This window comes from Hyla sarda, chromosome 13 (genome assembly GCF_029499605.1).
Source record: "Hyla sarda isolate aHylSar1 chromosome 13, aHylSar1.hap1, whole genome shotgun sequence".
In the NCBI taxonomy this organism is placed as follows: Eukaryota; Metazoa; Chordata; class Amphibia; order Anura; family Hylidae; genus Hyla; species Hyla sarda.
The window spans coordinates 11829841-11854806 of NC_079201.1; the positions used below are offsets into that span (position 1 = coordinate 11829841).

General features: G+C 46.4%; 1 protein-coding gene across 4 annotated transcripts in view; it reads left to right on the top strand.

Moving 5' to 3' along the window:
• RHBDF2 (rhomboid 5 homolog 2) overlaps positions 1-24966 on the top strand; it is a 100044-nt gene that overhangs the window by 19763 nt on the left and 55315 nt on the right. Inside the window, exon 1 of one of the 4 annotated variants that reach the window (XM_056549848.1) lies at positions 14953-15332. The exons of the other annotated variants lie outside the window; for them this stretch is intronic. The gene's annotated coding sequence lies outside the window, so the exon portion shown is untranslated. Of the gene's footprint in view, positions 1-14952; positions 15333-24966 lie in introns of those variants that run through there. 4 annotated transcript variants of the gene reach the window in all.

Genomic DNA, 24966 nt, shown 5'->3' on the forward strand with positions numbered 1-24966 from the left:
CTCCTCCTGTGTCACAGTCATTAGTGTCCCCTCATCTCTCCTCCTGTGTCACAGTCATTAGTGTCCCCTCATCTCTCCCTGTCACAGTCATTACTGTCCCCTCATCTCTCCCTGTGTCACAGTCATTAGTGTCCCCTCATCTCTCCCTGTGTCATAGCCATTAGTGTCCCCTCATCTCTCCCTATGTCACAGTCATTAGTGTCCCCTCATCTCTCCCTGTGTCACAGTCATTAGTGTCCCCTCATCTCTCCCTGTGTCACAGTCATTAGTGTCCCCTCATCTCTCCCTGTGTCACAGCCATTAGTGTCCCCTCATCTCTCCCTGTGTCACAGCCATTAGTGTCCCCTCATCTCTCCCTGTGTCACAGTCATTAGTGTCCCCTCATCTCTCCCTGTGTCACAGTCATTAGTGTCCCCCTCATCTCTCCCTGTGTCACAGTCATTAGTGTCCCCTAATCTCTCCCTGTGTCACAGTCATTAGTGTCCCCTCATCTCTCCCTGTGTCACAGTCATTAGTGTCCCCTCATCTCTCCCTGTGTCAGTCATTAGTGTCCCCTCATCTCTCCCTGTGTCACAGTCATTAGTGTCCCCTCATCTCTCCCTGTGTCACAGTCATTAGTGTCCCTCATCTCTCCCTGTGTCACAGTTATTAGTGTCCCCTCATCTCTCCCTGTGTCACAGTCATTAGTGTCCCCTCATCTCTCCCTGTGTCACAGTCATTAGTGTCCCCCTCATCTCTCCCTGTGTCACAGTCATTAGGGTCACCTCATCTCTCCCTGTGTCACAGTCATTAGGGTCCCCTCATCTCTCCCTGTGTCACAGTCATTAGTGTCCCCTCATCTCTCCCTATGTCAGTCATTAGTGTCCCCTCATCTCTCCCTGTGTCACAGTCATTAGTGTCCCCTCACCTCCCCCTGTGTCACAGTCATTAGTGTCCCCTCATCTCTCCCTGTGTCACAGTCATTAGTGTCCCCTCATCTCTCCCTGTGTCACTGTCATTAGGGTCCCCTCATCTCTCCCTGTGTCACTGTCATTAGGGTCCCCTCATCTCTCCCTGTGTCACAGTCATTAGTGTCCCCTCATCTCTCCCTGTGTCACAGTCATTAGTGTCCCCTCATCTCTCCCTGTGTCAGTCATTAGTGACCCTCATCTCTCCCTGTGTTACAGTCATTAGGGTCCCCTCATCTCTCCCTGTGTCACAGTCATTAGGGTCCCCTCATCTCTCCCTGTGTCACAGTCATTAGTGTCCCCTCATCTCTCCCTGTGTCACAGTCATTAGTGTCCCCTCATCTCTCCGTGTGTCACTGTCATTAGTGTCCCCTCATCTCTCCCTGTGTCACAGTCATTAGTGTCCCCTCATCTCTCCCTGTGTCACAGTCATTAGTGTCCCTCATCTCTCCCTGTGTCACAGTTATTAGTGTCCCCTCATCTCTCCCTGTGTCACAGTCATTAGTGTCCCCTCATCTCTCCCTGTGTCACAGTCATTAGTGTCCCCCTCATCTCTCCCTGTGTCACAGTCATTAGGGTCACCTCATCTCTCCCTGTGTCACAGTCATTAGGGTCCCCTCATCTCTCCCTGTGTCACAGTCATTAGTGTCCCCTCATCTCTCCCTATGTCAGTCATTAGTGTCCCCTCATCTCTCCCTGTGTCACAGTCATTACTGTCCCCTCATCTCTCCCTGTGTCACAGTCATTACTGTCCCTCACCTCCCCCTGTGTCACAGTCATTAGTGTCCCCTCACCTCCCCCTGTGTCACAGTCATTAGTGTCCCCTCATCTCTCCCTGTGTCACAGTCATTAGTGTCCCCTCATCTCTCCCTGTGTCACTGTCATTAGGGTCCCCTCATCTCTCCCTGTGTCACTGTCATTAGGGTCCCCTCATCTCTCCCTGTGTCACAGTCATTAGTGTCCCCTCATCTCTCCCTGTGTCACAGTCATTAGTGTCCCCTCATCTCTCCCTGTGTCAGTCATTAGTGACCCTCATCTCTCCCTGTGTTACAGTCATTAGGGTCCCCTCATCTCTCCCTGTGTCACAGTCATTAGGGTCCCCTCATCTCTCCCTGTGTCACAGTCATTAGTGTCCCCTCATCTCTCCCTGTGTCACAGTCATTAGTGTCCCCTCATCTCTCCGTGTGTCACTGTCATTAGTGTCCCCTCATCTCTCCCTGTGTCACAGTCATTAGGGTCCCCGCACCTCTCTTACTTTCTCTGTTCATGCACTCATCCCCTGCTCTGCCTCGAGTATTGAACATTTGATGTCACATGACTGTCATCACCTGACGTCCACTGCTCATGTTACACTGGAGCGCCAACCGCAGGCAGAATGGAGGTCAGCGCAGGAACAGAGGTAAGTAAAGATGGACAACCTCCATTGGAAAGGACTGACAAAATCCTGGGCATCCCCAGTAAGGAAAGAAACACTAAGCGCTTGTTCACATTGTTTTTATCGCATGCGTTTTTTTGTTTTTATTTAAGCTCTTTTAAGAAAACAACTTGAATGTAATGCGGCGCGGGGCACTTTTTGCAGCGGTTGGTGATTTGTCATCTGAAACCTTTTTTTTTAATTATTGCAAAAACACTTAAAGCGGCCGTGATTGTGACCTCATGATTACACCCCCTCGTGATCACACCACGTCCCCTCCCATAGACATGAATGGAGGGGGCATGGCGCGATGTCGCGAGGGGGGCGTGGTCATGATGTCATGACCACTGCCACAGGGACCCAGCTTTTGTTTAAAATGCCGGGTGCTGCAGGAGGCCCCAGCGGTGGGACCGCGACGATCAGACATCTTATCCCCTATCATTTGGATAGGGGATAAGATGTCTAGGGGCGGAGTACCCCTTTAAGTTTTTGGGCAATCTTACACCAGCCCGGATCACACTTTGAAACTTGCTTAGATCTAGGCTATTTTTGAAGATTGTGCATCGTTTTTGATGAATTTGGGGGAAGTACACATGACGTGCTCCCAGGCAAATGGGGAAGGGGGTCGGGGGAGAACACTTTGCCTTGCTGGGCCCCATTGCAGAGTCTGTACTGGGGCCCCCTGCTGTAATGCTTCATAAATAGTACGGACCTTGTGGGCACCTTAGGCCGGGGCTTTACAAATTCTGGGCGCCAAGTTGCCACAGCCACTAAGAATTTTGTGGAGAGGACACTAATGACTGTGACACAGGGAGAGATGAGGGGACACTAATGACTGTGACACAGGGAGAGATGAGGGGACACTAATGACTGTGACACAGGGGAGAGATGAGGGGACACTAATGGCTGTGACACAGGGAGAGATGAGGGGACACTAATGACTGTGACACAGGGGAGAGATGAGGGGACACTAATGACTGTGACACACCGGGTAGAGATGAGGGGACAGTAATGACTGTGACACAGGGAGAGATGAGGGGACAGTAATGACTGTGACACAGGGAGAGATGAGGGGACAGTAATGACTGTAACACACGGGGTAGAGATGAGGGGACACTAATGACTGTTATAAGGAGAGATGAGGGGACAGTAATGACTGTAACACACGGGGTAGAGATGAGGGGACAGTAATGACTGTGACACAGGGAGAGATTAGGGGACAGTAATGACTGTGACACAGGGAGAGATGAGGGGCAGTAATGACTGTAACACACGGGGTAGAGATGAGGGGACACTAATGACTGTGACACAGGGAGAGATGAGAGGACAGTAATGACTGTGACACAGGGAGAGATGAGGGGACAGTAATGACTGTAACACACGGGGTAGAGATGAGGGGACAGTAATGACTGTAACACACGGTGTAGAGATGAGGGGACAGTAATGACTGTAACGCACGGGGTAGAGATGAGGGGACAGTAATGACTGACACAGGGGGATATAAGGGGACACTAATGACTGACACAGGAAGAGATGAGGGGACAGTAATGACTGTGACACAGGGAGAGATGAGGGGACAGTAATGACTGTGACACAGGGAGAGATGAGGGGACAGTAATGACTGTGACACAGGGAGAGATGAGGGGACAGTAATGACTGTGACACAGGGAGAGATGAGGGGACAGTAATGACTGTAACACAGGGAGAGATGAGGGGACAGTAATGACTGTGACACAGGGAGAGATGAGGGGACAGTAATGACTGTGATACAGGGAGAGATGAGGGGACAGTAATGACTGATCACATGACGCCACATTTTGCTGGCTGCTGCCCCTATAGCAGTGTTTACCATCCAGGGTGCCTCCAGCTCGTTGACTGTCCGGGTTTGCTGTTTTTTTTTTCCGTTTTGCAACAGCTGGAGGCACCATGGTTGGGAAACGTTGGCCTATAGTTCCGCCCCTGCTTGAATTCTAATGTGTAAGTGTGCGGCTGCCTCTCTCCATACATCCTCCTGTCACACTCACTGCCTATATAGGCCATGGAGTTTGCTGCGGTTGTATTTAGTTCCCTGTTGTACATTACACCGTCATGTCAGCTGCATCCTACTTACCCAATCCTCCTCCTCTACATCCTGTCACTCCTCCTTTATGTCTTTTATGCTCTACTTCCTCTTTAATGTGCCCTCTGTGTGTATGTATATATATATACACCTAGGGTGGATGTGAAGGGGTTAATCGGCAGTGTGAAGTAATAGGTTTCTAGGTCATAAATTGTTCCCGCCATCCTGTAATCCTATACGGTGCATTGATTACTATGAGCTGCGCTATGTCCCTTTAATACTGTCTGTAGTAATTGTGGACGTTATAGGGCAGGATGTAGGATCTGGCGGCATTTATGGCATCGCACGGGGGTCTTTTGTGTCAAGGAATAGGGGGCAGGAACAGGAGTACAACTTGTATTATCTAACCTGACCAAAAACCCCGGGCAACCCCTATAAAGAAGCACTCTTGTCATATCAGGGATCAGTATATATATAGTAATTATACTGCTCCCCTCCAGCTCTATCTGTATACTGCTGCTATCTCTATGGGATCAGGATATATAGTAGTTATACTGCTCCCCTCCAGCTCTATCTGTATACTGCTGCTATCTCTTTCGGATCAGGATATATAGTAGTTATACTCCCTCCAGCTCTATCTGTATACTGCTGCTGCTATCTTTATGGGATCAGTATATATATAGAACTCGTACACCTCCCCTCCAGCTCTATCTGTATACTGCTGGTATTCCTATGGAATCAGGATATGTAGTACTCATACTCCTCCCCTCCAGCTATATCTGTATACTGCTTCTATCTCTATGGGATCAGTATATATAGTAATTATACACCTCCCCTCCAGCTCTATCTGTATACTGCTGCTATCTCTATGGGATCAGGATATATAGTCCTCATACACCTCCCCTCCAGCTCAGCTGTATACTGCTGCTATCTCTATGGGATCAGGATATATAGTAGTTATACTCCTCCCCTCCAGCTTTATCTGTATACTGCTGCTATCTCTATGGGATCAGGATATATAGTCCTCATACACCTCCCCTCCAGCTCAGCTGTATACTGCTGCTATCTCTATGAGATCAGTATATATAGTAATTATACTCTTCCCCTCCAGCTCGATCTGTATACTGCTGCTATCTCTATGGGATCAGGATATATAGTAGTTATACACCTCTCCTCCAGGTCTATCTGTATACTGCTGCTATCTCTATGGGATCAGGATATATAGTAGTTATACACCTCCGCTCCAGCTCTATCTGTATACTGCTGCTATCTCTATGGGATCAGGATATATAGTACTCATACACCTCTCCTCCAGCTATATCTGTATACTGCTGCTATCTCTGTGGGATCAGTATATATAGTAGTTATACACCTCCCCTCCAGCTCTATCTGTATACTGCTGCTATCTCTATGGGATCAGGATATATAGTAGTCATACACCTCCTCTCCAGCTCTATCTGTATACTGCTGCTATCTCTATGGGATCAGGATATATAGTAGTTATACACCTCCCCTCCAGCTCTATCTGTATACTGCTGCTATCTCTATGGGATCATGATATATAGTAGTTATACACCTCCCCTCCAGCTCTCTCTGTATACTGCTGCTATCTCTATGGGATCATGATATATAGTAGTCATACACCTCCTCTCCAGCTCTATCTGTATACTGCTGCTATCTCTATGGGATCATGATATATAGTACTCATACACCTCTCCTCCAGCTCTATCTGTATACTGCTGTTATCTCTATGGGATCATGATATATAGTACTCATACACCTCTCCTCCAGCTATATCTGTATACTGCTGCTATCTCTGTGGGATCAGTATATATAGTAGTTATACACCTCCCCTCCAGCTCTATCTGTATACTGCTGCTATCTCTATGGGATCAGGATATATAGAAGTCATACACCTCCTCTCCAACTCTATCTGTATACTGCTGCTATCTCTATGGGATCATGATATATAGTAGTCATACACCTCCTCTCCAGCTCTATCTGTATACTGCTGCTATCTCTATGGGATCAGAATATATAGTAGTTATACACCTCCTCTCCAGCTCTATCTGTATACTGCTGCTATCTTTATGGGATCAGCATATATAGTACTCATACACCTCTCCTCCAGCTCTATCTATATACTGCTGCTATCTTTATGGGATCAGCATATATAGTAGTTATACACCTCCCCTCCAGCTCTATCTGTATACTGCTGCTATCTCTATGGGATCAGGATATATAGTAGTCATACACCTCCTCTCCAGCTCTATCTGTATACTGCTGCTATCTCTATGGGATCAGGATATATAGTAGTTATACACCTCCCCTCCAGCTCTATCTGTATACTGCTGCTATCTCTATGGGATCATGATATATAGTAGTTATACACCTCCCCTCCAGCTCTCTCTGTATACTGCTGCTATCTCTATGGGATCATGATATATAGTAGTCATACACCTCCTCTCCAGCTCTATCTGTATACTGCTGCTATCTCTATGGGATCATGATATATAGTACTCATACACCTCTCCTCCAGCTCTATCTGTATACTGCTGTTATCTCTATGGGATCATGATATATAGTACTCATACACCTCTCCTCCAGCTATATCTGTATACTGCTGCTATCTCTGTGGGATCAGTATATATAGTAGTTATACACCTCCCCTCCAGCTCTATCTGTATACTGCTGCTATCTCTATGGGATCAGGATATATAGAAGTCATACACCTCCTCTCCAACTCTATCTGTATACTGCTGCTATCTCTATGGGATCATGATATATAGTAGTCATACACCTCCTCTCCAGCTCTATCTGTATACTGCTGCTATCTCTATGGGATCAGAATATATAGTAGTTATACACCTCCTCTCCAGCTCTATCTGTATACTGCTGCTATCTTTATGGGATCAGCATATATAGTACTCATACACCTCTCCTCCAGCTCTATCTATATACTGCTGCTATCTTTATGGGATCAGCATATATAGTACTCATACACCTCTCCTCCAGCTCTACGGGCGTGTCTGGAATTTCCCAAATTCTGTAGTGTAAATGGTGAAGCAGAATCCCATTGAAAACACAGAAATTATTCTGAAATAGCTGAAATTCCACCGTTTCGAATGTAAATTCCGGAGTATAAAAAATGTTTTTTTTACCCTGACGCTTATTTTCCGCTTTAAAATTCAGCGAGAAATAAGTGGTGGTTCCGGGCAGCGCCATTTCTGCAGTATGTATGGGCTCTAAGATGTCTTAAAGGTCACCTCCTATATATCTCCCTTGAACCGGCATTTAGGCTGCAATATGTGAACCAGGGTGCCTCCAGCTGTAGCAAAACTACAACTCCCAGCATGCCCGGACAGCCGAAGGCTGTCCGGGCATGCTGGGAGTTGTAGTTTTGCAACAGCTGGAGGCGCCCTGGTTGGAAAACTCAGTTTATATTCAGTCTACTCGGTTTATTTGCAGTGAACATATACAGTCGTTTTTATTTTATTATTTATTTATTTTATTTATATATATTATTTTTTTTTGCTAAGTTGCTTCTTTTATTTATTTCAATTTGTAATTGAGACAAAAAATAAAAGAAAAAAATCCTGTCTACACACATCAGTGTTTTCCTAGGCGTTTCTCCGTGTACGGGATCTCGTGTCTGGGCTGACAGACGCCGCTGGCTGCTCACGTGCGAGGGAAAAGGAGGATCAGCTGTATTGGTTTTATGTTTTGCCTTCAGTCCTTTCCTGTCTTTTTTGTTTTTTACCCTTTCACGAGTTGATGGGGGGGGGGGGGGGGCGGTATTGGGCTTTACCAGTCCTCGCGATATTGGCCACAACATTCTGCAATCCTGTACCCAGACCTGACCCCTGGGGAGCAGGGGAAAAAAAACAAAACAAACACCTGATACTTACCTACCCACCGGCCCCCGCCATAGGTCTGTTGCAGATCCTGTTCTCCCAGTGTCTTCTCTGTGCTTCCTTCTTCACAGACAAGCAGCTGGCTGCAGGACCTTCCCGCACAGCGGTGTCCAGTCTCGGCCAATGATCGGCTGAGTGGGAAGGTCCTGCAGCCAGCAGGACGGAGGAGAACAGGATCTGCGTCTGTCCTACGAGGGACCGGGGATAGGTAAGTATCAGTTTTTTTTTTATGTTACACCCGCACCGTAGCACCATATTTTAGGGGGATGTAAAATTTCGGAAGATGAGACATGACATGAAGGGGATGTGAAATGGAGAAGTGGGGGGTAGATCTGACATGGGGGGGATTAGACATAAAATGGGGGGGCAAACATGACATGGGGGGGATTGGACATGAAATGAGGGGGTTGTAAAGTAGGTGGATAGATATGATATGAGGGGAGGGGTGAAATGGGGAGGGTAAACATGACATGGGGGTTGGACGTGACATGGGGGGATGTGAAATTGGAGGGGTAGACATGACATAGGGAGGATTGGGCATGAAATAAGAGGGATGTGAAATGAGGGGGATAAACATGATATGAGGGAAATTGGAAACTAAAGGGGTACTCTGGTGGAACACTTTTTTTTTTTATTTTTTTTTTAAATCAACTGGTGCCAGAAAGTTAAACAGATTTGTAAATTGCTTGTATTAAAAAAATCTTAATCCTTCCAGTACTTATTAGCTGCTGAATACTACAGAGGAAATTCTTTTCTTTTTGGAACACAGAGCTCTCTGCTGACATCACGAGCACAGGGCTCTCTGCTGAAATCTCTGTCCATTTTAGGAACTGTCCAGAGGAGCATATGTTTTCTATGGGGATTTTCTCCTACTCTGGACAGTTTCTAAAATGGACAGAGATGTCAGCAGAGAGCACTGTGCTCGTGATGTCAGCAGAGAGCACTGTGCTCGTGATGTCAGCGGAGAGCACTGTGCTCGTGATGTCAGCGAGATGTCTAAGAGCTCTGTGTTCCAAAAAGAAAACCATTTCCTCTGTAGTATTCAGCAGCTAATAAGTACTGGAAGGTTTAAGATTTTTTAATAGAAGTAATTTACAAATCTGTTAAACTTTCTGCCACCAGTTGATTAAAAAAAAATAAAAAATAAAAGTTTTCCGCCGGAGTACCCCTTTAATTTAATAATAGCAAAATCTCATTTTTTGAAGGTTGGCTACAGGTTCTCTTTAAAGGGGTACTCCGGCCCTAAGACACCTTATCCCCCTACCCAAAGGATAGGGGGATAAGATGCCTGATCGCGGGGGTCCCGCCACTGGGGACCCCCGCAATCTTTCATGCAGCACCCCATTATCATCAGCCGCCGAAGCGAACATCGCTCTGGGTCTGATGAATCACGATCACGAGGCCAGAGTATCGTGACGTCACAACTCCGCCCTGTGTGATGTCATGCTCCGCCCCCTCAATGCAAGCCTATGGGAGGGGGCGTGACAGCCACCACGCCCCCTCCCATAGGCTTGCATTGAGGGGGTGGAGCGTGACCTCACTCGGGCGTGGAGCCGTGATGTCACGATACTCCGGCCCCGTGATCGTGATTCATCAGACCCAGAGCGAACATCGGAGTACTACATGAACGTTTTCCACCGGAGTACCCCTTTAAATGGGGGGGGGGGGGACATGACATGGGGGTATTGGACATGAAATCAGGGGGATGTGAAATTACTAGGGATAGACATGACATGTGGGGGACGTGAAATGAGGGAGTAGTGGGGGGGTATAAACATAATGGGGGGCCGATGGACATGACATGTGGGGGGCGTGAGATGAGGGAGTAGTGGGGGAGATAAACATAAAATGGGTTGGCGATGGTGACATGTGGGGGGTGTGAGATGAGGGAGTAGTGGGGGGGGGGGATAAATATAAAATGGGGGCCGGTGGACATGACGTGGGGAACATGACATGAGGGAGTAGTGGGGGGGGGGGATAAACACAAAATGGGGGGCTGATGGACATGACATGTGGGGGGCGTGAGATGAGGGAGTAGTGGGGGGGAGGGGATAAATATAAAATGGGGGATGATGGACATGACATGTGAGGGACGTGAAATGAGGGAGTAGTGGGGGGGATAAACATAAAATGGGGGCCGATGGGCATTACATGTGGGGGATTTCACCATTTATTATATTTAAATGGCAATATTTACCCCCATCAACGGGATATGACACTTCCCAAAATCGTGCAGCCCCATTACACATTTATAGATCCGTGCCTGTGCTTAGCGCTTTGTGCCCCGGTATTTAGCTCTGATATACTTGGCCGCGCTCTGCACCATTCCCTCTTCCCAGTCAGGATGGCCATCTTGTTTTTACCTCACACACGGTGGTGGTTGTCCGGTATTTAGCTCTGACATATTTTGCCGCGCTATGTACCATTCCCTCTTCCCAGTCAGGCCATTCCCTCTTCCCAGTCAGGATGGCCGTCTTGGTTTTACCTCACACACGGTGGTGGCTGACCCGGTATTTAGCTCTGATATACTTGGCCGCGCTCTGCACCATTCCCTCTTCCCAGTCAGGATGGCCGTCTTGTTTTTACCTCACACACGGTGGTGGTTGACCCGGTATTTAGCTCTTACATATTTGGTCGTGCTCTGCACCATTCCCTCTTCCCAGTCAGGATGGCCGTCTTGTTTTTACCTCACACACGGTGGTGGTTGTCCCGGTTTTTAGCTCTGACATATTTGGCCGCGCTATGTACCATTCCCTCTTCCAAGTCAGGCCATTCCCTCTTCCCAGTCGGGATGGCCGTCTTGTTTTTACCTCACACACGGTGGTGGTTGCCCCGGTATTTAGCTCTGATTTACTTGGCCACGCTCTGCACCATTCCCTCTTCCAAGTCAGGATGGTCGTCTTGTTTTTACCTCACACACGGTGGTGGTTGCCCCGGTATTTAGCTCTGATATATTTGGCCGCGCTATGCACCATTCCCTCTTCCAGTCAGGATGGCCATTTTGTTTTTACCACACACTGTGGTGGTTGCCCCGGTATTTAGCTCTGACATATTTGGCCGTGCTATGTACCATTCCCTCTTCCCAGTCAGGATGGCCGTCTTGTTTTTACCTCACACACGGTGGTGGTTGCCCCGGTATTTAGCTCTGACATATTTGGCCGTGCTATGTACCATTCCCTCTTCCCAGTCAGGATGGCCGTCTTGTTTTTACCTCACACACGGTGGTGGTTGCCCCGGTATTTAGCTCTGACATATTTGGCCGTGCTATGTACCATTCCCTCTTCCCAGTCAGGATGGCCGTCTTGTTTTTACCTCACACGCGGTGGTGGTTGCCCCGGTATTTAGCTCTGATATATTTGGCCGCGCTCTGCACCATTCCTTTTTCCCAGTCAGGATGGCCGTCTTGTTTTTACCTCACACACGGTGGTGGTTGCCCCGGTATTTAGCTCTGATATACTTGGCCGCGCTATGTACCATTCCCTCTTCCCAGTCAGGATGGCCATCTTGTTTTTACCTCACACACGGTGGTGGGTTGCCCCCGGTATTTAGCTCTGATATATTTGGCCGCGCTCTGCACCATTCCTTCTTCCCAGTCAGGATGGCCGTCTTGTTTTTACCTCACACACGGTGGTGGTTGCCCCGGTATTTAGCTCTGATATATTTGGCCGCGCTCTGCACCATTCCTTCTTCCCAGTCAGGATGGCTGTCTTGTTTTTACCTCACACACGGTGGTGGTTGCCCCGGTATCACCGGAGGCTCTGCCGTGCCCTGAGGACATTCTTATTTCCATGGCGAGTGGTTGACAGCTCCGTGCGGAAGTTGCCATGGTTCAGTACAAGGCCATAGAGATAACATAACTGGGCTGGCAGAGCGTCACACCATGATGTAAGACATCGGCCATAAAGCACGAGCTTCTCTTCTAAGATGCTATTCACACACAGGCTTTTCCTTCAGAACAGGGAAGAGAAATGCCATCTAATCTCCGAATATCCTAAACAGAATGGGGGAGATTTATCAAAACCCGTCCAGAGGAAAACTGGCTGAGTTGCCCATAGCAACCAATCAGATCGCTTCTTTCATTTTGCAGAGGCCTTGTTAAAAATGAAAGCAGCGATCTTATTGGTTGCTATGGGCAACTAGACAACTATTCCTCTGGACAGGTTTTGATAAATCTCCCCCTATGTGTCCTCAAAAAAAATGACTTATTTGCCCTCATTTACTATTGCAAACCTGACATGTTTTGTCGGGTTGTGCACCAGAAATTCTGTCTGCGCCAGAATTTGCGACAGATTTTGCGCCAGAATTGAGAAAAAACCAACAAACTCGCCATTTCACTGAGAGAACCAGAAAAAGGGTCGTGGCTGTCAGGAAAAGGGGGCGTGCTCACAGAAACTGGACATGTAGGAAAAAGTGGGAAATGTAGGGAAACCTTAGTAAATACTGTGGAAAAAAATTGTAGGGAATTAAAACCCACAAAGAAACCTACCCAACACTCTTAGTAAATGAGGGTCATTGTGTCAATGAAATGGTAAATGGGCGCCGTCAGGTTCTAAAGCTTTTTGAATGTTGTACATGTTGGCAAAACAAATGTTTCTGATATACTTCTTCAAAAATGTTATATCCTTTTTGTAGAAATCGTGGCTTATTAAAAAAAAAAAAGAATACCACTAGGGGTCTCCATACCATCCAGAACATAATCCTGTCCGGCTGCGGCATCATCTTTGTCCCAGGCTGGGACAAAGTCCAGGAAGTGAGGGCGGGACTTGCACTTCTCTGTGCTCACTCCTGTCCTATCAGACTGCAGCATGAAAACAGGAGGTGGTTACAGAGCAGGCTACAGTGATTGGATGAAAAGACCCAGCACAGCACAGCAGACTCAGGGAGGAACAACTGGGACCCCCGCGATCTCCTGTCAGGGGCTCACGCGCTGAACTTTTCCCCTGAGCGCTCAGAACGTAATCTTCAGGCACGCACAGAAGTGACTGACCACTCTGCCAATGTCCGGACCAGTTCGTCTCTGGGGAGGATCGGAGCGCTCCGAGACTGGCTCTGTTCAGAACATCGCGGAGGGACCCACCACTGGGACCCAGACACTTAAAGTGGTACTCCAGTGGAAAACTTTTTCATTTTTATTTTAAATGAACTGGTGCAGAAAGTTAAACAGATTTGTAAATTACTTCTATTAAAAAATCCTAATCCTTCCAGTACTTATTAGTGGCTGTATGCTACAGAGGAAATTCTTTTCTTTTTGAATTTCTTTTTTGTCTTGTCCACAGTGCTCTCTGCTGACACCTCTGTCCGTGTCAGGAACTGTCGAGATCAGCATAGGTTTGCTATGGGGATTTTCTCCTGCTCTGGACAGTTCCTGATACTGGCATCAGGTGTCAGCAGAGAGCACTGTGGACAAGACAAAAAAGAAATTCAAAAAGAAAAGAATTTCCTGTGTAGCATACAGCTGCTATAAAGTACTGGAAGGCGAAATATTGTTTTATTAGAAGTAATTTACAAATCTGTTTAACTTTCTGGCACCAGTTGATTTAAAAAAAATAAATAAATGTTAAAGGGGTACTCCGCTGCTCAGCGTTTGGAACAAATTGTTCCTAACGCTGGAACGGGAGCTTGTGATGTCATAGCCCCACCCCCTCATGATGTCACGCCCTGCCCCCTCAATGTAAGTCTATGGGAGGGGGTGTGACAGCCGTCACACCCCCTCCCATAGACTCACATTGAGGGGGTGGGACGTCATGAGGGGGCGGGGCTATGACATAACAAGCTCCCGACTCTAGCGTTGGGAACAGTTTTTTCCAAACGCTGAGCAGCGGAGTACCCCTTTAACCCCTATCCGGTGGATAGGCAATATGTTTTTTTATTTGGGGCGTGACTCCTTTAACTCAAAATAACCTAATGGGGTATATAACAGCTAACGGCTCTCCGGGCATTCTGGGAGTTGTAGTTTTGAAACATCTGGAGGTCCGCAGGTTGAAGACCACTGCGGCCATCGTCATCATCCAGACCCCCCTTTAGTTTTCTACTCCCCTCCCCTTGGTGGGAAGGAAGGGTGAGCTGGTCCGGGCCATCTATGCAGCAGGGACCATCCGTTGGGGAGGGTTAGTCGTTCCGGGCGGTCCATCTTCACCGGGAGGCCCTCTTCTGCGCTCTGGGCCGGCCACAGACTAGTGATGTTGCCTTGACGACGACGCACAGGGACGTCTGTGCGCAGCAGACGTACCTGCGCATGAACGTCCCTGTGCGTCGTCGTCAAGGCAACGTCACTAGTCCAGGGCCGACCTGGAGCGGAGAAGAGGGCCTCCTGATGAAGATTGACCGCCCGGAACGACTAACCCTGCAGCATAGATGGCCCGGACCAGCTCACCCTTCCTTCCCACCGAGGGGAGGGGAGTAGAAAACTAAAGGGGGGGTCTGAATGATGACGAAGGCCGCAGTGGTCTTCAACCTGCGGACCTCAGGAATTGAGCGCACGCTGTGTTTACTGTCTGTCTATAGGAACGCAGCTTTTATTTTTTATTGCGTTTTTTTTTATTTTTTTGTAGAGAACAGCATGTTTCTTACTCTCCTGGGAATGATCAGCAGCATTCTTTTTTTCTTTTTTTTATTGTCGCATGTTCTTTCCTGAGTTTGGGGGTTATCTTGGAATCCAAATGTCCTGTTCCTCCCCGTTTCCACGGTGAACCATCTGTTTATTTGCTGAAAATCTGTCACCTAGTATATTCTGCCGCCTTAACTCCCAGGCATCTAGTCGCAACGCGCCTACCATGAATATTATCCTCGTGCCTTTTATCCATGGAGACGCATAAGGCGTTCCACCTCAGAAACGTTTATCTGGGATCACAAGAGTTAACGCCGATAGTTTTCGGAGCCAGGAAGTGTTCTTAAGGATTTGGAAGACTTTTTTTTTTTTTTTTATTATTATTTTGCTTCTATCATTGGCTGCCGGATCCCGGATCGTCTCTGTAGGATCAACGACGAGGAGATTACAGGTCAGTCGTGAGGGATCACGTGATGGGTCTGGCGGGACGGTTTTTGGGATTCGGGGGGATTAGGTGGTGTTCGGGAAGGGGACAGCTTGGGGATGTTGCCACCTTTCTTGAAAAAATAAAAATAAAAAAATACCGGCCAGGCTAATTTGCATAATTAATTATATATGCGTGACATCACAGGATACACATATATACGGGGGGAAATTTTGTCCTATTCTGACCCCTATAGTTTTTTTATTTCTCCTTATACCTGTATGAGGCTCGTTTTTTGCGCCCCGATCTGTAGTTTTTAACAGGACCATTTTTGTTTGGATCGGACTTTTTGATCACTTTTTTTTAATTTAAATTCAAGAGTTGCGGTTAGTTACTAACTACAACTCCCAGCATGCCCTGATACAGTCTGTGGCTCAGCAGCCGCCCCAAACGAAAACTACAACTCCCAGCATGTTGCACTATATAGTAGTATATAGTATAGGTCAGTGTTTCCCAACCAGAGGTGCCTCCAGCTGTTGCAAAACTACAACTCCCAGCATGTTGGATTATATAGTAGTATATAGTATAGATAAGTGTTTCCCAACCAGAGGTGCCTCCAGCTGTTGCAAAACTACAACTCCCTGCATGTTGAACTACATAGTAGTATATAGTATAGGTCAGTGTTTGCCAACCAGAGGTGCCTCCAGCTGTTGCAAAACTACAACTCCCAGCATGTTGGATTATATAGTAGTATATAGTATAGGTCAGTGTTTCCCAACCAGGGTGCCTCCAGCTGTTGCAAAACTACAACTCCCAGCATGTTGGATTATATAGTAGTATATAGTATAGGTCAGTGTTTCCCAACCAGGGTGCCTCCAGCTGTTGCAAAACTACAACTCCCAGCATGTTGGATTATATAGTATAGGTCAGTGTTTCCCAACCAGGGTGCCTCCAGCTGTTGCAAAACTACAACTCCCAGCATGTTGGACTATATAGTATAGGTCAGTGTTTGCCAACCAGAGGTGCCTCCAGCTGTTGCAAATTTACAACTCCCAGCATGTTGGATTTTATAGTAGTATATAGTATAGGTCAGTGTTTCCCAACCAGGGGTGCCTCCAGCTGTTGCAAAACTATAACTCCCAGCATGTTGGACTATATAGTATAGGTCAGTGTTTCCCAACCAGGGGTGCCTTCAGCTGTTGCAAAACTACAACTCCCAGCATGCTGGGAGTTGTAGTTTTGCAACAGCTGGAGGCGCTCTGGTTGGTAAACACTGGTATTGGTTATAGTGCAATATTCCGGGAGTTGGAGGATTGGTTGGATAAATACCGGTATATTTAATCTAAAAATACCGTCAGGATGGCCAAATTACCGGATGTGCCAGTAAAATACCGGCCATGTGGGACCCTACATGCTACAAATCTCCCTATTGTTAGTGATCTCTGTGGGATCAGCTACGAGGAGTCTACAGGTCAGTATTGGGGGATCATGTGATGGGTCTGGAGGGCTCCAAACGTAAGGGTGTGGAGAGCGCACAGTGGACGTAACCTTCTAGGTAGGTGGGTGCCAATCCTCTAAGCTTCACCAAGGCAAAACTCCCGTACAGTATAAAGATGGCCGACGGCACTCCAGGTACGGTGTCCAAATAATGGTAAATTTATTGGTCCAAACACATACAGGTCAGGCAACGTTTCGACCGTACAATCAGGTTTGAAAGACAGGTTGAAACTTTGCCTGACCTGTATGTGTTTGGACCAATAAATTTCACCTTATTAGGACACCGTACCTGTGGTGCCTTCGGCCATCTTTATACTGTACTGGACGGCTGGTTGGCTCTAGAGTGGAGGTGGCTCCAGACTGCTTTTGGTATCCTTCGGTGGGACTAGGTCATGTGATCGTGAAGGGGACGGCTTGGGGATGTCGGCAGTGGTCACAGAGCTGCCCAGTAGGATCTGTTACTCCAAACCTATGTCATGCTACATATCTCGGGGTCCTAGGTGAGTATATGAAAGGGGTTATCCAGGAAAAAACTTTTTTTTATATAGATCAACTGGCTCATAAGTACTGAAAGGATTAAGATTTTTTAATAGAAATAATATACAAATCTGTTTAACTTTCTGGAGCCAGTTGATATATATAAAAAAGTTTTTTCCTGGAATACCCCTTTAAGCTACGAAGACAAGCTTTTCCTTCTTTCCTCCACATCCTTATTCTCTACACCACTGTTTTACCTTGTTTAGGCCCCTTTCACACTACAGGTATCATCCTGTAAAAACCTCCGTTATTACTCCCGGAAAAAAGTCCCAAAAACATCCGTTTTTACTAATGTCGTTTTTTTTTTGCCGGCACAAAAGACGGTGCATGCACACATTTTTGGTCCGGCAAAAATATTGGTGAAAAAATGACCGTTAAAATTTAACATTGAAGTCTATGGGAAACGAATGTTAAAGGGGTACTCCGGTGGAAAACTTTTATTTTTTTTTTTAAGATGTGCCAGAGCGCTCCGAGACTGGCTCTGTCCAGGACATCGCAGGGGGACCCACCACTAGGATTCAGACGCTTAAAGGGGTACTCCAGTTGAAAAAATTTTTCTTCTTTAAATGAACTGGTGCCAGAAAGTTAAACAGATTTGTAAATTACTTCTATAAAAAAAAATCTTTATCCTTCCAGTTCTTTTCTTTTTGAATTTCTATTTTTTGTTTTGTCCACAGGGCTCTCTGCTGACCCCTCTGTCCGTGTCAGGAACTGTCCAGAGTAGGAGTAAATCCCCATAGCAAACCTTTCCTGCTCTGGACAGTTCCTGAAACGGACAGAGGTGTCAGCAGAGAGCCCTGTGGACAAAACAAAAAAGAAATTCAAAAATAAAAGAATTTCCTCTGTAGCATACAGCTGCTAAAAAGTACTGGAAGGATAAAGATTTTTTTTTATAGAAGTAATCTACAAATCTATTTAACTTCCTGGCACCAGTTAATTTAAAAAAAAAAAAAAAAAGTGTCCACTGGAGTACCCCATTAAGAAAAACATCAGTTATTGTCAGTTTTTTTTTTTAACATTCATTTTTTGGACTGAGCATGCTCAGTACAGCTTTACAAGAAAAGTGTTAAAAACCTGATAAAAAACTGGATGTAACTGGTAATAATTGATGATAACAGAGGAACAACATGAGTTTTTTTTTTAAAAAGAAAATAACGGATGATGGTCATCAGTTATCATCCGTTATTATCAGTTGTTGCATCCGTTTTTTTGTTGTTGTTGTTTTTTTCATCCATTATTGTAAAATAACGGCAGTAAAAAAGCAGGATGATGCCTGCAGTGTGAAAGGGGCTTTATACATATCCCTAGTCTTATCGGCTCTCCTTTATGACGTGTCGTAAAGTGTTTACCGGGAGATTTGGCTCTTATCAGACCAGATGATGTGAATGATAAGGACGATAACTAATACTCAGCAAACTACCGCGTCCATGGGGATCATCGTCGCTCTTTTCTCCACGAGTCTACGATTTTTTTTTTTGTTTTTACGCACTGAACAATGTGTGTATTGTAGTAGTCGGTGGTGCTTTGTATTACTTGTACAGTGTTTTATGTGCTTTGTGTGCGGACGTGCCCACGTCTGCACACAACACACTGGCTCGTCTGGTGTCATGTGCTAGGAGGCCTTGTGACCATGTGTCAGATGTTTTTTCCCGGAGAATACATATATATATTTTTTCAGCTTGGTTCAGAAATTGCTGACAGTGAACAGTTTTAGATAAAAAAAAAAAATTTTGTCGCTTAGGACTGACAGTTTTGCCTTTTTTTTGGTCTTGTCAGTTCAAGTCACGTCCCACCCCCTCAATGCAAGTCTATGGGAGGGGGCGTGACAGCTCAGACTAAACTATCTACCCCATTGTTTCCCAAACACTGTGCCTCCAGCTGTGGCAAAACTGCAGCTCCCAGCATGCCCTTTCAGCCTTTGGCAACGTTCCCCCCATCCTGTGCCTTTACGTCTTTTGCAAAACTACAACTCCCAGCATGCCCTGTCAGCCTTTGGCAACGTCCCCCCCCATCCTGTGCCTTTACGTCTTTTGCAAAACTACAACTCCCAGCATGCCCTGTCAGCCTTTGGCAACGTTCCCCCCCCATCTTGTGCCTTTACGTCTTTTGCAAAACTACAACTCCCAGCATGCCCTGACAGCCAAAGGCTGTCAGGGCATGCTGGGAGTTGTAGTTTTGCAACAGCTGGACAACCACAGGCTGGAGACCACTGCCTTAAAGGGGTACTCCGCTGCTCAGCGTTTGGAACAAACTGTTCCGAACGCTGTACCTGGCGGCGGGAGCTCGTGATGTCATAGCCCCGCCCCCTCATGATGTCACGCCCCGCACCCTCAATGCAAGTCTACGGCTGTCACGCCTCCTCCCATAGACTTGCATTGAGGGGGCGGGGCGTGACATCATGAGGGGCTGGGCTATGATGTCACGAGCTCCCGTCGACAGCTCGCAGTGTTCGGAACATTTTGTTTGTTCCAAACGCTGAGCGGCAGAGTACCCCTTTAAACTTTTGTCCCCCTCAGTGACTTGAGTGACATAATGGGCTCTGAGTAGTTCAGGTTATCTTCTGTGGGGTTGCTTCCTTCCTTCAATAAGGTGACCTGCGGCCTTATACCACACTGCTTTATTTAAAGGGGTACTCCGGTGGAAATCTTTTTTTTATTTTTATTATTATTATTTTTTTTTTTAAATCAACTGGTGCTAGAAAGTTAAACAGATTTGTAAATTACTTCTATTAAAAAAATCTTAATCCTTCCAGTACTTATTAGCTGCTGAATACTACAGAGGAAATGTTTTTTTCTTTTTGGAACACAGAGCTCTCTGCTGACATCACGAGCACAGTGCTCTCTGCTGACATCTCTGTCCATTTTAAGAACTGTCCAGAGTAGGAGAAAATCCCCATAGAAAACATATGCTGGAGTTCTTAAAATGGACAGAGATGTCAGCAGAGAGCACTGTGCTCGTGATGTCAGCAGAGAGCTCTGTGTTCCAAAAATAAAAGAATTTCCTCTGTAGTATTCAGCAGCTATTAAGTACTGGAAGGATTAAGATTTTTTTTAATAGAAGTAATTTACAAATCTGTTTAACTTTTTGGCACCAGTTGATTTAAAAAAATAAAAATAAATAAATTTTCACCGGAGTACCCCTTTTTAATTTCCGACTGTGCAGCCTGGTATGTGCCCATAGTGTGGTGGACCCTAAATATATGGAGGCATTGCTGGTCGCAGATACTCATGTGTAGCTCTTTGATGAAGTTGCGGCCAGATCGTGTTGACCGCCATAGTGAAGAGGGCGACATTCTGCGCAATCCCTGTCCCCCCCGCAGAAGGTTTATACTGCCCTAAGGCGGCATTCACACCACGTTTTCGCAATCCAGTTCCCGTATACATTTTCAATGTGAAAACCGTACGGAACCGTATTAAAAACCGTATGCATTGACTCTCCATTGAAAACCGTATGACAAACGATGCATCAGATTGTGTCCGTTTTGCATCCTGTACGGTTTTGTCAGTTTTTTTTTTCTTTACCCAAAACTCTAGTCTACCACGGTTTTTGGTCCGGGTGAAAAATTGTATTAAACCGTATACTTTTTTTTAAACATGGGAGTCAATGGGAACCGTACAGAACTGTATGTGCATCCGGATCCATCAGGTTTTCACTGTATGTATTTTGACTTTGCACAGTTTTTTTTCTTGGAATTTCAATCAAACAAGTGAAACTTTATTCATAATGGAGTGAAAAGTGAAAAATGTATACCGTATATACTCGAGTTTAAGCCAACCCGAATATAAGCAGAGGCCCCCTAATTTTACCCCAAAAACCCAGGAAAAGTTATTGACTCGACTATAAGCCTAGGGTGGGAAATACATCATCCCCCCCCTGTCATCATCCAGACTCCCATCATCATCATCCCCCCCCCCTCCTTCATCATCACCGCCTGTCAATCCCTTCATCAGTGGTCTTCAACCTGTGGACTTCCAGATGTTGCAAAACTACAACTCCCAGGATACCCGGACAGCCAACGGCATGCTGGGAGTTGTAGTTTTGAAACCTCTGGAGGTCCGCAGGGTGAAAACCACTGCGGCCTTCGTCATCATCCAGACCCCCCCCCCCCTTAGTTTTCTACTCCCCTCCCCTCGGTGGAGAGGGTTAGTCGTTCGGGGCTGTCCATTTTCATCGGGGGGGGGGGGGCTCTTCTCTGCGCTCTGGGCCTGCCCCGGACTAGTGACGTTGCCTTGACGACAACGCACAGGGACGTTCATGTGCAGGCTGCGAATGAACGTCCCTGTGCGTCATCGTCAAGGCAACGTCACTAGTCCGGGTCAGGCCCGGAGCGCGAAGAAGAGGCTCCCCCCCCACCCCCCACCCCCTGGTGAAAATGAACAGCCCGGAACGACTAACCCTCCCCACCGGACGGTCCCTGCAGCATAGATGGCCCGGACCAGCTCACCCTTCCTTCCCACGGAGGGGAGTAGAAAACTAAAGGGGCGGTCTGGATGATGACGAAGGCTTTTGAGGAATCAGTTTTTCATCAGAAACCTGATACGGGAACTGTATTGTAGAAACGTGGTGTGAACGCACTAAAAACATAAGAGAACAATAGTGGGGACATTACGAGGTTGTAGAACGTCGCGGACATTTCCATATTACCGCGCGGAGCATTCACAGACCGAATACACATCGCGGGGTTGTTGTCTGTCTGGTGGGTGATGCCATGTGGCTCATTGTCTTTCCAGGATTTGGGCCGTGCCAGGGACACTGACTCCTTTCTGCCTTCCCCCGCTCCATCTGGGCCCCCCCCCCCAATCCTTCTCGAGGGTGGGAATAAGAGACCATTGTGAGTAGGGGGGGGGGGGGTGTTCTGATTTGGAAGGATCCCCAGTATGTGCTGTATAACAGTCTGCTTTATGTGAATCCCATCTGGAGAATTCGGCATTGGCCTCTGAGCGGAGACGTTGAGACAGCAGAGCGTGACCCTTGGTACTCCTATGTTTTTTGGCCCCCAAGACAGACTGACATGTGCACCATTCATGTTGGTTGGAGATAATTCAACGTGTTACAGGCTCTTATTTTGTCTGGGGCTTATTGGTAAATGACTGGAGAGTGTTGGGCTCTGTATACCGTATTTTTCGCCATATAAGACGCTCCCGATTTTAAAGCATAAAAATCTAGAAAATTAAAGATTCTGAATCAAATACAATGTAAAGTATAGGACAGTGATCTTCAACCTGCGGACCTTCAGATGTTGCAAAACTACAACTCCCAGCATGCCCGGACAGCCGTTGGCTGTCCGGGCATGCTGGGAGTTGTAGTTTTGCAACATCTGGAGGTCCGCAGGTTGAAGACCACTGGTATAGGAGGTAGTACTCACCTTTCCCCGCCGCTCCGGACCGTCACCGCTGCCCTGGATGTCGCTCTATCGCTGTCGCCGCGTCCCCGTCGCTCCGGACGTCTTCTTCCCGGGATCCTCGCTCTCCGTCGCTGCCATTGGATGACGGGACGGCATGCGCGACGACGTGATGACGACGAACGAGAGCGCCGACCATGCAGGGGATCCCGGCACGGAGCAGACACCGAGAAGGCAGGTAAGGTCCCCCCCAGTGTCCTGGAAGCTGTTCGGGACGCCGCGGGGATACCGAACAGCACGACTGAGCAGCCGGGTTAGTGTCACTTTCGCTTCAGACGCGGCGGTCTAAAGGGTTAATACAGGGCATCACCGCGATCAGTGTGATGTCCTGTATCAGCCGGGGGTCCCGGCCGTTGATGGCCGCATGGACCACCGGTTTTAATGTGTATTTGCCGTATAAGACGCACCAACCCCCCCACCCCCCCCAGTTTTGGGGAAGAAAAAGTGCGTCTTATACGGCGAAAAATTCGGTATATAGCATTTGAGCCTCCTGAGGTCTGTATCCACAACATATGCCTGATGAATGGCTCAGACGTATACCACTCAAAAGTGGCCATTGGAGGCCCAACACAAACTAAGCTTCATCCACCTGAAACTGGTAGAAAAAAATTAAAATAAAATAAGAAAAATTAAATGAGTATAAAAAATAAAATACTTTTCCCTGATCAGTGAGCAATCTATTATTTATTTATTTATTCATTTATTGATTATTAATATATATATAATTATTATTATTATTATTATTTTTATTTTTTGTGTGTAGGCATTTAGTTCCAAACACTGGGAGCGGGCTTTGGGGGTGGCCACGCCCCCTCCCATAGATTTGCATTGAGGGGGTGCGGTGTGATGTCATGAGGGGCAGGGCGTGACCTCAAGAGGGGGCTTGACGACCCCCGAAGCCAGCTCCTGGCATTTGGAACTAAATGTTCCGAACACTGGGGAGTGGAGTACCCCTTTAAAGGGGTTCTCTGGAGGGAAAAGATGAAATGGTCTATTTAAAGGGATACTCCAGAGGGGGAAAAAATCTTTTCAAATCATCTGGTGCCAGAAAGTAATACAGATATTGTAAATTACTAACCCTTCCAGTACTTATCAGCTGCTGTATGCTCCACAGGAAGTTGTGTAGTTCTTTCCGGTCTGACCACAGTGCTCTCTGCTGACATCTCTGTCCGTGTCAGGAACTGTCCAGGTTTGCTATGGGGATTTGTTTCAGAGCACTTTCCCATTAGCTGGAGGGTAAAGCACAGATGGGTTCAGCTTTCCCATAAGGGCCATTGTCTGTAAGCAGAGTTCATTGGGGCGGGTTGTGTAACCGGAGCCGGACTGTGCCGCCATTCAGGGAGAATTCTCCTGCGAACACAGACGCCTCGAAGCTTTTCTGCCCATCTGTTAGAAATCTGATAGTAATGGAAGATTACTTTAATTCTGCTCCCGAGCCAACCGCTAGGCATGCTGGGCATTGTAGTGCTGTAAGTAGATTATGCAGACAGCATTAGATATTTGCTGATAGCCTGGTATACGGGAAGAGTGTGTGTGTGGTGTGTGTAAATATATATAGATAGATAGATAGATAGATAGATAGATAGATAGAGATATATATATATATATATATATATATATTATATAAAAAAAGACGATTGCAGCAGCACACATTGGTCAAAAAATTGAGGCTCTTAGCGCACTTTTTTTTATCAAAATGTGTCCCCCCATCCACCACGGGGAGGTGACCTCATTTAGGATGGGACCCCCCCAACTCAAATTCTGAGCCTAACGCTCATATCCACTCAACCCTGCTGGGCATATAGCCTCTGACTGGGTGACATTTTGGATCCATTAACAATTTATATATATATATTATATATAATGTATATATTAATTTAAAAAAATATGTGTGTGTGTATAAATATATAAAAAATAATGATTATATATATATATTATATAAAATGTGTGTACATATATGAAAAAAATAATAAAAATATATATATTTATTATATATTTACACACACACACCTGCCAATATATAATATATAAAGTTATATTTATTTTTTTTTTTTAAATTTTTTTTTTTTTTTTTTTTTTAACACACACACTCACATGTGTGTGTATATATGTAGATATATAAATGCTGCTATATTTGTTATTCTGGAAGGTAAAAGCCCTTCCATTTATAGCCATCTTTATAGCCCAGAAAGTTAAACAGATTTGTAAATTTACTTCTATTTAAAA